Raw genomic sequence first — 14,024 nt, forward strand, 5'->3', positions numbered from 1 at the left:
CAGCAAATCCTACCCGCATGCGAACTTCTAATAATTAAGATCGCAGACACATCATAGGTTGTTGTTGTTTTTTAGGACTTCTAACCTGGTGCAGCTAGCTACACCCTCAGCACCACCTCTTTATTTGTGTTAAGGCAAAGTTCAAGGAGGCCCCGCCCCGCCCCGCCCCTCCCCTCCTCCGAAACTCCCGCAGCTGTCAACTGTTCCCTTTGCTCTGGAGTTCCCTGGCCTTTTGGGTTGGAGGTCTTCAAGGCTTCTTCCACAGCATTGCTCAAGTTCTGAGGGCTCCGCTTATCCTTGGAGCTCGGCCGGACTGCTGCCGCCTCCCTAGGTAGGGGCCCCTCGCTTCGCAGGTCCTAGCTTCATGGCTTCCACCTGGTCATCTGTCAGGGGCTTCAGCACATCACTCAGATGGAAGATCTTCTTGTGCGCATCAGCGCCTGCCAGCTGTGGCTGCGTGACAGGGATGACGGGTTCTGGCCTCCTCTCGGACTAGGGTACCTCTTCCTCCAAGGGAGACATGGTGCTCTGAGAGCCTACCACAGGGATGGCCTGGCCCTGCACTGACAGGTGCCGCTTGATCAAGGATGCTCTTTGGCTTTACCACTTTCTCCTCCTTGGGTTCCTCTGTACACTGTTTCCTCTGTTCCACACCAGGACGCAGTCCTACAGCTGTCATCTGTGTGGCCATGAGCCTAGCCAGGTGCTTGATCTGGGCTTCAGTGCCTGCTGACTTCACAGGGGTGTAGATGGCTTGGAAGTAGGCAGGCATGGTCTCAGGCAGGTACACCATGCTGATGAGGACCAGATCGGCCACATTCTCAGGCGTCAGCAGAGGCTGCAAGAACTCAGCAATGATGTCTGTGTCTGTCTGGCTTGAGGCCTTTAACGTCCCTGATGGGCCAGGCTCCAAATCTTTGCCCTTATCATCTCCCAAGTTGGGCTCCAGCTTCCTCTTCTTGAGCGTGGAATCTGTATTGTCCCGGGGCCGCTTGTGGGAGCTTCTAGGCATGTTACAGGCGATCTTAGCCCGGGACGTGCCCAGATGCACCAGCAGGGTGGTAATCTGGGCCTGGAACTCCAAGGAGGCAGGGTGCTTGAGCACACTCAACAAGTGCAGCTTAAGGTTCTTACACACACTGCGCACCTGGGACTTGGCCAGTGTTGGGGGCAGGTTGGCGTGCAGAGTCTCATAGGCTTGGATCACCCTGGACATGAACACGGGTCTCTGGCGGGCGATGTTGGCAAGGGAGCCAAGCGCTGTGGTCAGGTTGATGGAGGAGATGGCGGGGTGTACCATGAACTTCAGCAGCTGCTCCAGAGCTGCCTTGCCTTCTTCCCATAGGACATTGTACTGGATGTAGGGGTGATGGCGAGGGATGCGGTCCAGACTGATGTCATGCTCCTGGTGTTGGGGGACCGCTGAGTCAGCCATGCGGGGTGACAGGGTGACAATAAGGCCCTCCACAAACTTGATGGCATGCGTACGGATGCCATCGTTGTCAGAATCCAAAAGCAGGATGATTTCCCCAGCCATGGAGGACACCATGCCCCAACAGGCTTCCTGGAGATCTCTGATGTCCGGGGACTTCACCATCCACCGCAGGGCTACCTTGTAGAGCTGGATCATGGAGAGGATGGCCTTCTTTACCACGTTCACGTTTTCATCCCGCAATAGCAAGTGGAGGTTGGCGATCAGTTTTAGCAGCAGCTCAGTGTCTCGCTTGCATGCCGTCTCGATGAAACCGATGACAAACTTGCGCACTTCAGTGGACTTGTCTGCTTGGAAAGCGATGATTTCATCCAGGAAGTTGTCCAGCAGGGTGGGCTCCCTATTGATGATCAGCTCTTGGACCTGTGTGAGCACTGTAATCTTTGAGTCGTTGGTGATCAATGCAGCCTGGTTCAGAAGATCTACCACCCTCTCAGAAGTGGTCATGCCATCTATGCCTGGCCTGGCTTCTTGGGTGAAACACTGTGACGTCGCACTCCGGCGGGTGACACCGAACCTGCTGCCGCTTGCCATGACTGCCTCCGGTCTTCCTCGCACCCCCTCAGCAGCGCCTGTGTTTTGTTTTCTATTTGGCAAAAAAGTATTAATCACCGTTTTTGGAAAGCTTTTTACTTTCTATATTTCTGGGAACCTCGAGTCAAGAAACTCCTTCCCTTTTCTTCTCTCAAACTAGTTTAGAGTCTCTAAATCACTGGAGGATGCCTCTTTTATTGGCTGGAGGCGGAGATTTGCTAACCACGCCCACCCACGCCCATATACTTAGTAAGTGCAGATTGAATTAAATGCTGATTGAATCTGTGAAGGGGCGGGGCTCAACTTTGCACACAGATGTTTGTCACCAGCAGCCATCCAGTCAAGGAAAGTTTTATATATTTCATACTGCTCCATATTTCTTATTTTTTCTTCGTTTGCTTTTTCTCTTTTTTTTATTTTTTATTTTTTGTTTTGTTTTTTGTTTTCTTTTTTTTTTTTTTTTTGTTTTTTTTGTTTTTTTCGAAACAGGGTTTCTCTGTATAGCCCTAGCTGGCCTGGAATTCACTTTGTAGACCAGGCTGGCCTCGAACTCAGAAATCCGCCTGCCTCTGCCTCCCACGTGCTGGGATTAAAGGCGTGCGCCACCACCGCCCATCCTTTGCTTTTTCTCTGCTGTTCCTATAAAATTAATTAATGAATCAATTAATTAATTAAGGATGGAGAAGGAAGATCAAGAGTAGGGGAAAGGACTCTTTCCCATCTGACTGGTGATATTATTTGATCTAATTTTAAATTGCCATCTGAGATCATTTAATGAGAAAGCAAATATTTCACACTAGAACCAAAGAACCGACGGTAAATCTTATCTTCCCCTGGATCATGCAAAGCTATGTGAAACCGATCACTTGGCTTTTAATTTAAAAGGAAAGAGAAGAATTGAGCAAATATTTTAACTGTTGACTATTTGGACAGCTTTTATTAATAAACACCATTCCTAAGCTTAACCTGGAGGCCAGACCTTAGGGATGGAAGCAAGACTAAAGCAGAGCCACTGTTTATTGGAATAATATTTCTAAACCTCTTTGCTGTTCACAGACACAAACTGCAGTGAAGTCCTCGGGCTGCTTCCGTTGGGAAGAGCGAGCGGCGCTGAGACACGGTGCCTCATTGTTTGTTGCTTTAGCAGTTTTGATGGATATTCTCACCAGTTAGCTTGCTCCCACTCGATTCCAAACTTCCCATCTTCTTTCTAATGAAAAAAAAAATCATCTTTGAAAAATTGCTCACCATACTGCCTTCTCAGAGAGAAATCTCACAGTGTGGCCCTGGTTGATTAACTTTTGTCAGTGCTGGATTTTGCTAAATTACCTCTGAGAGGCAGGCAGGGGAGAGAGAAGGAAAAGTGCACACAGATATTAACTGGCAAAATAGATCACTTCTCAGTGCATTACAAAATCAAGCTTTGGATTGCATCCCAGCTCTGGGACTGCTGTGTGTATGTGCAGGTGTCTGGGTGTCTGAACCCAGGTGTACTGGCTATTCCTGGTTGTCAACTTGACTATATATGGAATGAACTACAATCCAGAATTGGAAGGCTCACTAGTGATCCTAATCTAGAGACTGGGAGATACAAGTTTCTGACCTGGATCATGGCATGGAAAACTTGAGGCATAGTGGCTATGAATTCCAGAAGATTAAGACAGGGAGATCTCTGAGTTCAAGGTCATCTAGGATTAAAGGCGTGGTGGCACACACCTTTAATCTGGGCTACACCTTCTGCTGGAGACCTACAGAATGACATTGGAAGAAGGAAGATTTACTCTCTCTCTCTCCTTCGACTGCTTGCCTTGTGGGACTGAGCAACTGTTAAAAATCCTTGGACTTCCATTCACAGCTCCTGCTGACCATTGTTGGGAGTTGGACTACAGACTGTAAGTCATCAACAAATTCCATTACTATAGAAAGGAAATCCTATCTAAGAGTGTTTCTTTACAGAGCAGTGTCACACCATCCTTTGGGCCCTCTGCTAGAAACGTAGAATCAAGTCTCAAATACTGCCTTTTAAATTGTCTCCTCTAGTATTATAGATGTATCATACCTTTGTGAATGTAAAATAGCTTGTACCTGCTTTATGATACGTAGTAGTGACCGTGCTTTATCAGAGCAGTTTTTATTTATTTATTTATTTATTTATTTATTTATTTATTTATTTGGTTTTTCGAGGCAGGGTTTCTCTGTATAGCCCTGGCTGGCCTGGAACTCACTTTGTAGACCAGGCTGGCCTCGAACTCAGAAATCCGCCTGCCTCTGCCTCCCAAGTGCTGGGATTAAAGGCGTGCACCACCACGCTCGGCCAGAGCTGGTTTTAATGATGTTGCTCAGAATGTTTTCTTTCCAGATGATGATTGAGAAGCTAATTAAAAAAAAAAAAAAAAAAAAAAAAACAGAAACAAGAAATGGTACCAGGTACCACAAGAGTAACAGAACTGTGCTGTTTTCTGGGGTTTTGTTTTTTACTTTTTTTTTTAATAGAGTGTGCTAGATGTCTCTACAATTTTGTTCAAATGACTGCAGAACCTGGAAAAGCTGTTGCTGCTATTGATGCATAACATACTGCTATTACTGGTCTTTTTACATAAATATAAATATATATACATATATATAATTTGAATTTTTTGGAAACTTTAGCTGTGCTGTCAACTTTGGAAAAACGTATCCCAGTTTACTGTGTTGAGTTGGCATTGTACAGAAATTAACAGCCATATTGGTCTAGAAATGTTGAACTTAATTTTTCTTCCATTTGTACAGGGGTAACGCACTGTATTAAATATGTAAGGTCTTATCTACATGGGTTTGATTACAAAAACAATAAAGTATTCTCTAAATAAAAAAAAATTCCATTACTATATAGAGACTACCCAGAAGTTCTGTGATTCTAGAGAACCCTGACTAATACACCAGGGTTTTTCATATGTTATGCAGGTATTCTATCGCTGAGCCATTTTACTAGCCTGCTCTCTGATTCTTCTTTTTGAAAATTGTTTTCGGAAAAATATTTTGATGTAGCTAGAGAAAAAGCACTATGGTTTTGTTTTATGATGTATTTTGTTTTAATACTCTCTCTCTCTGTGTCTCTCTCTCTCTCTCTGTGTGTGTGTGTGTGTGTGTGTGTGTGTGTGTGTATAGGCAAGAAGAGGGTATAAGGGTCCATGGAGTTACAAGAGGTGGTGAGCTGCCTGATGTGGGAACCAAGCCTGCGTCCTCTAAAAGCGCAGGATGCTTTCTTAAATACCGAGACATTCCCAAGAGAAGATTGTTAAGTCAACTTGTCTATGCTTAGGGGAACATGAATCCAAGAAGAGAAGCCTTCCAACGCCATCTCTCCTGTATATCTGATTGGGGAGTAATGGAACATCTGACTTTGGCATGGCCTTTACATTCTCTGAGGCTGGGCACCATGGTCCAGTACCGACAGGCACTTTTAGTGTCTCTCACACCTCTCGTGAGGGTCAGAGACCCCACTGACTCTATACTGGCTTCCAGAGATCTCATTCCAAGGCATTGAAGATGTGCATAAAAGAGTCTTCTAAGTGCCCCATGATCAAAGAGGAAGAGAGTGGTAGCAGGGAGCTGATTGTTCCCGTGCCACCTCTTACAGAACAGCAGATGCCTCTTGCCACCTAGAGGAGCTGCCATCTTGGGCAGAGAGGAGGTGGCAGGGGCGATGTGGTGACTCAGTCACAGCTACAAGGCAGAGAGACACACCAAGATACCTCTTAAGGGAAAAGCACCTGCTCTTGACTGTGAAGAGAGACCTAAGAGGAACCAGGGTTGGAGGCTGGAGTTGAACCCGCTGCCATTTTCTGCTCACAGTGGGTTCTTCTGACACTCCTTCAGCAGCAAGGGAGGAGCCTGAGTACTAAGCTTCTTTCCTTCGTGTTAGGGAGGCCAGCCGCTCATTCTTTAAAAAGATAAAATATGCATGTATAACTCTATGTGCATCCTGTACACACATACATCAAAAGATAGAAGATGTTGAACATTACATGCATTTTATATATTAACACATACTTAGATACTCTGTATTTTATATCCACTGAGCACAGGGTGTACATTTGTGCGTGTGCATTTCCAGATAGATCATTAACCTCTTTTCTTCAGCAGACGAGATCATAACTCAGTCTTTCTCAGCTGAGGCTATGTGAAAATTATTTCCCAAGGATGAATGTAATGAGCCAAGACTGCTCTGTGCATTTGCAATGATACTGGTTTTTTAATTAACATGGGTCTAAGTGTCTGGAGTTGTACCTGTCATTTTTAGCACTATCTTTGGAAGAAATGACCACTTGCATATTTCTCTGTGCATGTCCCCTTCCATAAATGGCCTTGGATATATACAGCTCCTTGTTTAGAAGGTAGAAAAGGTAAGTCATAGGAATGGAAAAAGGCTAAGGAAAATACATCATCTCTGATTGCCTCTGACAGCCTGCTTCTTCTCTTTCTGGGCTAGCTTCTCCCTTCTTCTCTCACCCCCACCTCGCCCATCCCCCAAAGGCAGGAGAGCTTCCTGCTTGGACAGTGAGGCACCAGGATGGAGGTGGATCCACAGCGTCTGAAAGTGCCTTTTGGAAGCATTCCAACTCCTCAGCTGGCAGTGAAGTGTGACTGGCTTGTTCTCATAGAGAGAGACTGGAGACCATCCACTTACATAAGCAATATAAAATGTACTCCACTTTATAGCATGTGCAAATGCTGCCTAGGTAATCAAAACACTGCAATCATAAAGGCTTGAGGAACTGCATGGAGATCGGATGCATTATTTATGCTTCGAGGGAGCAATGCTTCCTTTCTTTTTAAGCACTTGACTCTTGGCAACCCTGGCTGGCTGGCAGTTTACAAGACTGAACTAATGTTTATCATTAGGAAAAAATCCCACCCGTTCCACATGATTTATGCAGTTGCTATGCACCAGGTACAAGCAGGGATTAAATAGAAGCACATATATTATGGCAATTTAAAAATAATTCTGCTGGTGATCACAATGGCAGAAATGTTCTTGCCACCACACAAAGCCCCTGACCCCTCCCCAGTGGCAGCTCATGTCTCTCACAGCAGAGCCAGCTGCCTATTGGTCCTAGACAGAAGGCAGCTATTAAATGTGCTGTGTATTCTTCTGTCTATAGCGATTGGTTCAGAGATCAATCATACAGTTGGCAGCGCTATAGAGGCTGCCATTCCCTTTTGAGTTCAACTACAACCTCTGGGAAGCACCAGCCTGGAGGTTAGGAAGGCTAGAACCCAAGCAGCCTGCAGCAAATCAAGGAAGAGCAATTGAGTTCTAACAATAGTTTAAGCCACTAAATCTGTCCAAGCTGGAAGCCAGCCCAGCCCCTGGACCTTTTGGCTTTCTCTGCCCATAAATTTGTTGTTTGTCATAGCTTCCATGTGAAGCTATGGAAGAACTAATTAACTACAATGACAGTCACACAGAGAATGTGACTGTGTATTGGGGGAAGACAATGGGCTTTTGTGCCGAGGGAACTGCCATTAAGTACGAAGACCATGAAGCTCTCATAGGGACTCTGCTGTGGCAGTAACAAATGCACTGAAATGAGGGGCCCATCCTTTACTGACTCAACTCACTCTATCAACCAATTCAAGATAAATTATGGCAATGGAGCCCGCCAAACAATATCCACACAGGGGACATTAACCTCCTAGCCCTTCAGGCATTAGGGTAGGATGCTTTTCTGCTCCAGTTTAGAGACACTGGGCTGAGCACACTGAAAAAGATAGACACCCCATTCAGATTACCTAGTATAGTCACTAGAAGACCTGCTCTAGAGGGTCCATGGAGCCTTAAAGCAATGAGCCAAAATGATGAAACAAGACAGTCTTGCGGCTGGGAGATGACTCAGCAGCTAAAAGCACTTGGTGCTGTTGAAGATGACAGTAGTGCAGTTCCCTGTCTCACAACAGGAGACTCAAACACCTGTACCTCTAGCTCCAGTGGATCTGATATCCTCCTCTGGCCTCTACTGGCACCCTCATGCAAGAGCACACACACACACACACACACACACACACACACACATGCACATAAATAAAAGCAAAAATAAATCTCAACAGAGGCAAAAGGCAGTCTTCAATGCACAGATATCAAATGCAAAGTCACGTTTTCTAATGCAGATTGGCTGATGTGAAAGTAAACAGGACATGTGTGATTTGAGCAGCCACTGTGTTCTGCCAAGTCATGTTCACAGACAGACTCTTGGTTTCTAACTAAGATGGAGTATTATCCTCTCGCTAGGACCCCCACCTCTGCCATATATCCCATCACTGAGGAACCCACTGGAGTTCAACAGCATGTGTATTACGCTCTTTATTTCCTTAGTATTTATTTATTTATTTATTTATTTTTGAAACAGGGTCTCACTAGATAGCTCTGGCTGTCCTGGAGAGCTAGGATTGAAAGCCTGTACCTCCTGAGGTAAAGCTGACTAGAAGACTGCCTGCTACCAACTTCTTTACTAGGTGGGTTATCCAAAGCCACCGGGGAAAAAACCAAAAAAACAAACAAAAAACCAAAACCAAAAACTGATGACTGTCTTCTCAGACACCAGAACTCTTTGGGTCCCCAATCTGCTGCAAAGTAGAAACTAGGACTCAATGTGAGGTCAGAGGGGGTGACTCCCTTAAGACTGTAGTAACTACGTTTACCCACCAGGTCACTGAAGACTGTGTCCTGTGGATACCAAAGGACTGTCACTGTGCCTTTAAAAATCCATGTTATTGAAGGTTTTCTCTCTAATTCCCTATATACCACCCGTCTATTCAGACAGTAAGATTACATTTCCAGAAGATGGCTACAGAACTCTCTCTGGCAATGGCTGTGTGACTGCGACACTCCCCATTTCAAGAACTAAAGACTAGTTTTCTAGCCCAATCCCATGAGACCAGGCAAACCTCCTGGCTGCTGTATTCCAAAAGAATATGGAAAGAACACTGTGTAAGGCTCAGGTATAGTCCTAAGGATTAATTCCATGTCTGTCAAAATCCAGGTGTGTTGTGTGATTACTGTGAAAAGTCCCAAGCTGTGTGGAGAGAATGAGACACCCCGTGGGTAGAAAGACAGGGAACTAGACATAGAACTGAAGGAATCACCTCGAATGATCTGTCCGGGCCAAGCTCCAGATGAGTCCACAAATAACCACTGCCTGCTTACATCTCCTTAAAATCAGATGAGGAAGCCACACAAGCTGGACCCACCTCAAGATGATGAAATACAATCAATTATTTTTGAAAGCTGCTAAGACTTGGGGAGGTTTTATTAGGAGCAGTAATGGACACAGGTCTTGGAACAGATAGCTAATTTACCAATCTAACTGCCCCTTGAGGTACAGTGGATGTGGTAGGTGTTTTTAAGATATTGAATTTCATATAATAGTATGTACTATTATTAGTCAGGGCCCTTCATAACAAACAATTGAGGCCATTTATGGTTGAGTGGAGAAAAGCTTTTAGTAGGACGAAGTATAGTTCACGAGTCACCATAAGACCTAAAAACTGATCTATGGAAAAGCAAGAAAAAAAAAAACCACTCAAAACTATGATCCCCAAATCCTTCTGGAGCAGAAGGTACTAACCCACTGCACAGGAATGATAGGGCACTCCACGTCCCTTGATTTTGGGATCACTAACTTCCAATCTTCTATTGGTACCTCTGACAGGCAGAGCCTGAAGCACAAGCATCCATCCTGGCTATAAAGGAGACTGGAGAAATAAGTTGTCAAGTGTTTTAGATTTTTGCCTTCAGGAGTACTCATTGTCATCATCAACTTCATAAGATATAGGAGTGAATTCTGCAAAGACAGAGTATGAAAATCCAGAAGCCAAAGCAACTTTCACTGCCACCAGAAACTGAGAACTTACTATATAAGTTTATGCAACTATATGCATATAGAGAAGAGGGTGTATGTTTCATAGTGTGTCTGTTCTCTACTATTAAAATCCCTTTGCAATAAATACAGCAGTATGCAAATTAGTATTAAATTTGTCATCCATATTCCAGTTAATAAGGCTTATGGGAAAGATATGAAGCAGTGTATTCTCCTAAAGTCTCTGCAGATTTGTAGGTAGAACGTGACACAAATAGTAACAGTCACAGTAAAACTATAAGCTCGTTAAAGGCAAGTTAAATTTGTAACAGGGAGAGATACTAAAGTAAACTTTTTCCTTTTTCTCTTTTTTCTTTTTTTTTATTATTTAAACACATTTTATACATCAAACATTAGTAACATTGAGTATTTTGAGGATCAAATAATATATAAAAAAATCATTCAACTTTTATATTCAAATACTCTCATACCCTAAAAACATCATTAATGAATATTTAATACTATCCATAACTGAGGATCTTATATCTAATGTTGAATCCTAAATTGTTTCAAAACATACAAAATATTCTTTGGGAGTTAAGCATAGTAAAAGAGCATAAAATATTAAAAATGAATCATTAAGAAATATATTCAAAAGCCCTTATATGATACGTACGTGACATAGTGAGAGAGTATTTAAAACACATTATATATCTGTGTAAATTGTCTAACAATCAGTTTACTTAAAAAAGATTATCAGTGTTTCTAGGAAAGAAATTATTTTATCAATTCCTTTGCCTTTATAATAGTAAGTATAATTTAAAAATTTTCAAAATAGCAAAACCTCTTTGAAGCTAAACATTAAGAAAATGCTAATTTCAAGCACAGTGAGAAAAATTATCAATAGTATTTCCATGATGCTTGTAGAACATGATTTTAATATTTTCAACTGTTAACATTCAAAAAACAAAATAATTATTTTAAGATATATTTCATTGTTTTATCTCCTTTTCATTACTGATTTTATTTTATTTTTTTTCTTAAAAAGTGAATGTACCTTGATGGAAGGGGAAGAAGGCACATACAGGATGGTGAGGCAGGTGTTAAGAGAAAAGTATAAAATTTGGGGGGGAATCCACACAGTAAAGACTCTCAGGATGTAGGAGGGAGTCATGGTGAAATAAGGTGTGGATGGTGGGTGACCTCCTGGACAGCACCATGTCCCGTGCCCAATGGGCTCTCTGGTGAAGGTTATGGTGGTCTGAATGAGCAATGTCTCCAAAAGCCTATGTGTTTGAATACTTGATCCCCAGACTGTGGTACTGAGTGGGAGAGGATATGAAACTTTTGTGGTGTGGAGCCTTGCTGGAGGAAGTACATCACTGGGAGGCTTTGAGAGTTTATAGCCTCACCCCACTTTCAGTTTGCTCTCTACTTTCTGTATGTGCAGCTGAGATGCGACCTCTTAACTTTCTTCTCCTGCTACCATGCCTGCCACTTGCTGCCATGGCCTTCACCACTGTTTCTCTCTCTCTCTCTCTCTCTCTCTCTCTCTCTCTCTCTCTCTCTCTCTCTCTCTCTCTCTCTCTCTTTCCCCTCGTCTGGAACCATAAGTCCAAATAAACTCATCCTTCCTTAAGTTCCCTTGAGCTATGATATATATTGCAGAAAAAAGTAACTAACCCTGAAGTTGATATCAAGAGTGGGGTTGCCCTGGTGAGCCTACTGCTATCATGGAGGCAACCATTAGCAGACTAATAAAGTCGAGAGGGATTTTCATGTGATGTTAGCATTATTTTGATATTTATTAAGTATTCAATATAGATCAGCTAATGTTTACATAACCAGAATTTTGTCTATTTATGTATATAATCTCATACAGATTCTGCAATCTGTGTGTTATTCTTGTTTTGGAAATGATGGCATAGAAGCCCAGAGAATAAGAAAGCTAGCACAGTCAAATGAAAGAAAGTATTAAATTGAGGTTTGATTTGTACAGTCGGGCTAGAAGACCAATGCTTTTCTCTCCCTCTATTTGTGGAATGTTATTTATTAAGTAACCAAGTTCCATGAGGAAAGATTTAGAACCCTCAACTCCAATTTGGTAGACAGACACTACCCTAATAAAATGGGGTTAAGTAGTCAGGGTTGTCTCTAAGAGTAAAGGCTGGCCTGAGCTAATTCTTCTCCAACATAGAGCTGGCTTCATAAGTCCATGAAATGGCCGGATGAGAGGATTTTTCTGTTGGTGTTTTGTTTTGTATTTGTTTGTTTTATGTTTACTTGGTAGTTGAGATCAATTAATATTTTAGAATCTTATTTTCAAAAACGTTTCTGATTTCTTTGCAGAATACATTTTTCTTGCAGAATAACACCCCCCCACACACACACATACACCCACACACACACATACACCCACACACACATACACCCACACACACACACATACACATCCCCCCCACACACCACACACACACTTCTCATTGAGACCAAGAGAGAAGCTCAGACTTCTGCTAATTTCATTGCCTATGATCTGAAATTATGCATAGCACCATTAGCCTAGCAAATAAAAATGCTGAAGTGGAGGCCTGCCAAGGAATGGATTAAGTTCAGTCTCTTGAGAGCAGAGGACTCTGCCAAATACTCTCCCCCTAACACTTAAACACTTAACACTCAGTGAATGGTGTTTTCAACTCAGCCAGTCAAGTCAGGGACTGCATTTGGCCAAATGAATGAGAGGTCTCCATGTTAAATGTGCACAGGCTGACCTCTTTGAGAACATTCACTTCTGGCCAGGTCTGTATTACAGGGAAATTACTAACCACACTTTCCAACCACGTTATGGAACTGAAACAAGATCACTGGGAGTCATCACCACTGGGCAAACCTGTCCTCTAGCAAACAAGACTAGTCACTCACTCTGTCTACACCTTCAGCATGGCACTAAGTGGCCCACTCAGAGGCTGTGGGACTCATATGCCCTTCCTCTTCACTGAACTTGCCTGAGCTCTGAACAGTGGTTCTCACCGTGTGCACAAGACTCAGCAGCAGGCTTTCCTGGAACGTGATTGCTGGCCACAAGATTCTCTTGATTCTGCAAGTCTAGAGTAGATCAGAAAATTGCATTTCTACAATTGCTCTGGTGTGGCCTCCACACAGTTACCTGAGAGAAGGCAGCCCCACTTTGTTCTGTGTGATGAATTCCAGGTCAACAGTCCTCAAGACTCTTCATAAATCAGTGGGTCTTCAAAGAAATCATATTTCTCAAGAGCCATATTTTATGTGTGTGAACTACCTGTCTTTAGGTTTGATTGTTTTGAAATACAGAGAAAAATCAAAACTAGTTTCAGTTTGTCAGAGAAGCACTTTGTTTGACTCGAGTGTCAACATTCTGACTGCTTAGATCATTTTTATATCTGTATGTGCATGTGTGTACACCTGTGTGCACATCTGTCTCTGTGTGTGAATGTATCTGTGTGTGAATTGTGTGTGCATGTATACATGTCTGTGTGTATGCATGTGTGTGCGCGCATGTACATATGGCTATGTGCGTGTGTGTATGTGCATGTGTACATGTCTGTGTGTGTGTGTGTGAAGGTATAGTATAGAATAGAGTTTATTCAGGGCATGCAGAGGGGAGTTAATAGGGTAGTAGAGGCAGAGAGAGGAGGAGGAGGAGAGAGAGAGAGAGAGAGAAGTGAGAGAATAGAGAAGTAGAAGAGTAGAGGTCAGCCATGAGCATGGTGGGGGGGGGATGGGGAGAGAGGGGGAAAGGGAAGTAGGGAAAGAGCAAGAGAGGAACAAGAGACCAAGAGAGTGAGAAGGGGACAAGCAGCCCCATTTATAGTGGGTCAGGTCTACCTGACTGCTGCCAGGTAACTGGGGTGGAGCTTAGACAGAATACTAACAGAGGTGGTCCAAAGTCTGGAGACAAATGTGTTTCTTCTGCTCCACTCCCCAGCCCTATCCCCTTTCCCATCACCATTCCAGGCTAAAACCAGCTTTGATAAAGGGGAAGAGAAGGCTCCATGGGGGCGGGGGTGGTGTCAAAAAATGACCAGGAAAGGAGTCTTGGAGATGGTACCCAGATCCCAGCGGCAAAATCTCCTTCGCTCCATCCGAAACGGCAAGGCTTTCCTTTCATGGTGGTTTTACTTGCA

At 43.5% G+C, this 14,024-nt stretch overlaps 1 pseudogene; it reads right to left on the reverse strand.

Moving 5' to 3' along the window:
• Positions 1 to 327: 327 nt before the first annotated feature.
• Positions 328 to 2,026, reverse strand: LOC110284531 (symplekin pseudogene; annotated as a pseudogene).
• Positions 2,027 to 14,024: the final 11,998 nt, after the last annotated feature.

The sequence above is a fragment of the Mus caroli genome, unplaced genomic scaffold (assembly GCF_978045245.1).
Source record: "Mus caroli unplaced genomic scaffold, Mus_caroli_1 scaffold_19, whole genome shotgun sequence".
Lineage (NCBI taxonomy): Eukaryota > Metazoa > Chordata > Mammalia > Rodentia > Muridae > Mus > Mus caroli.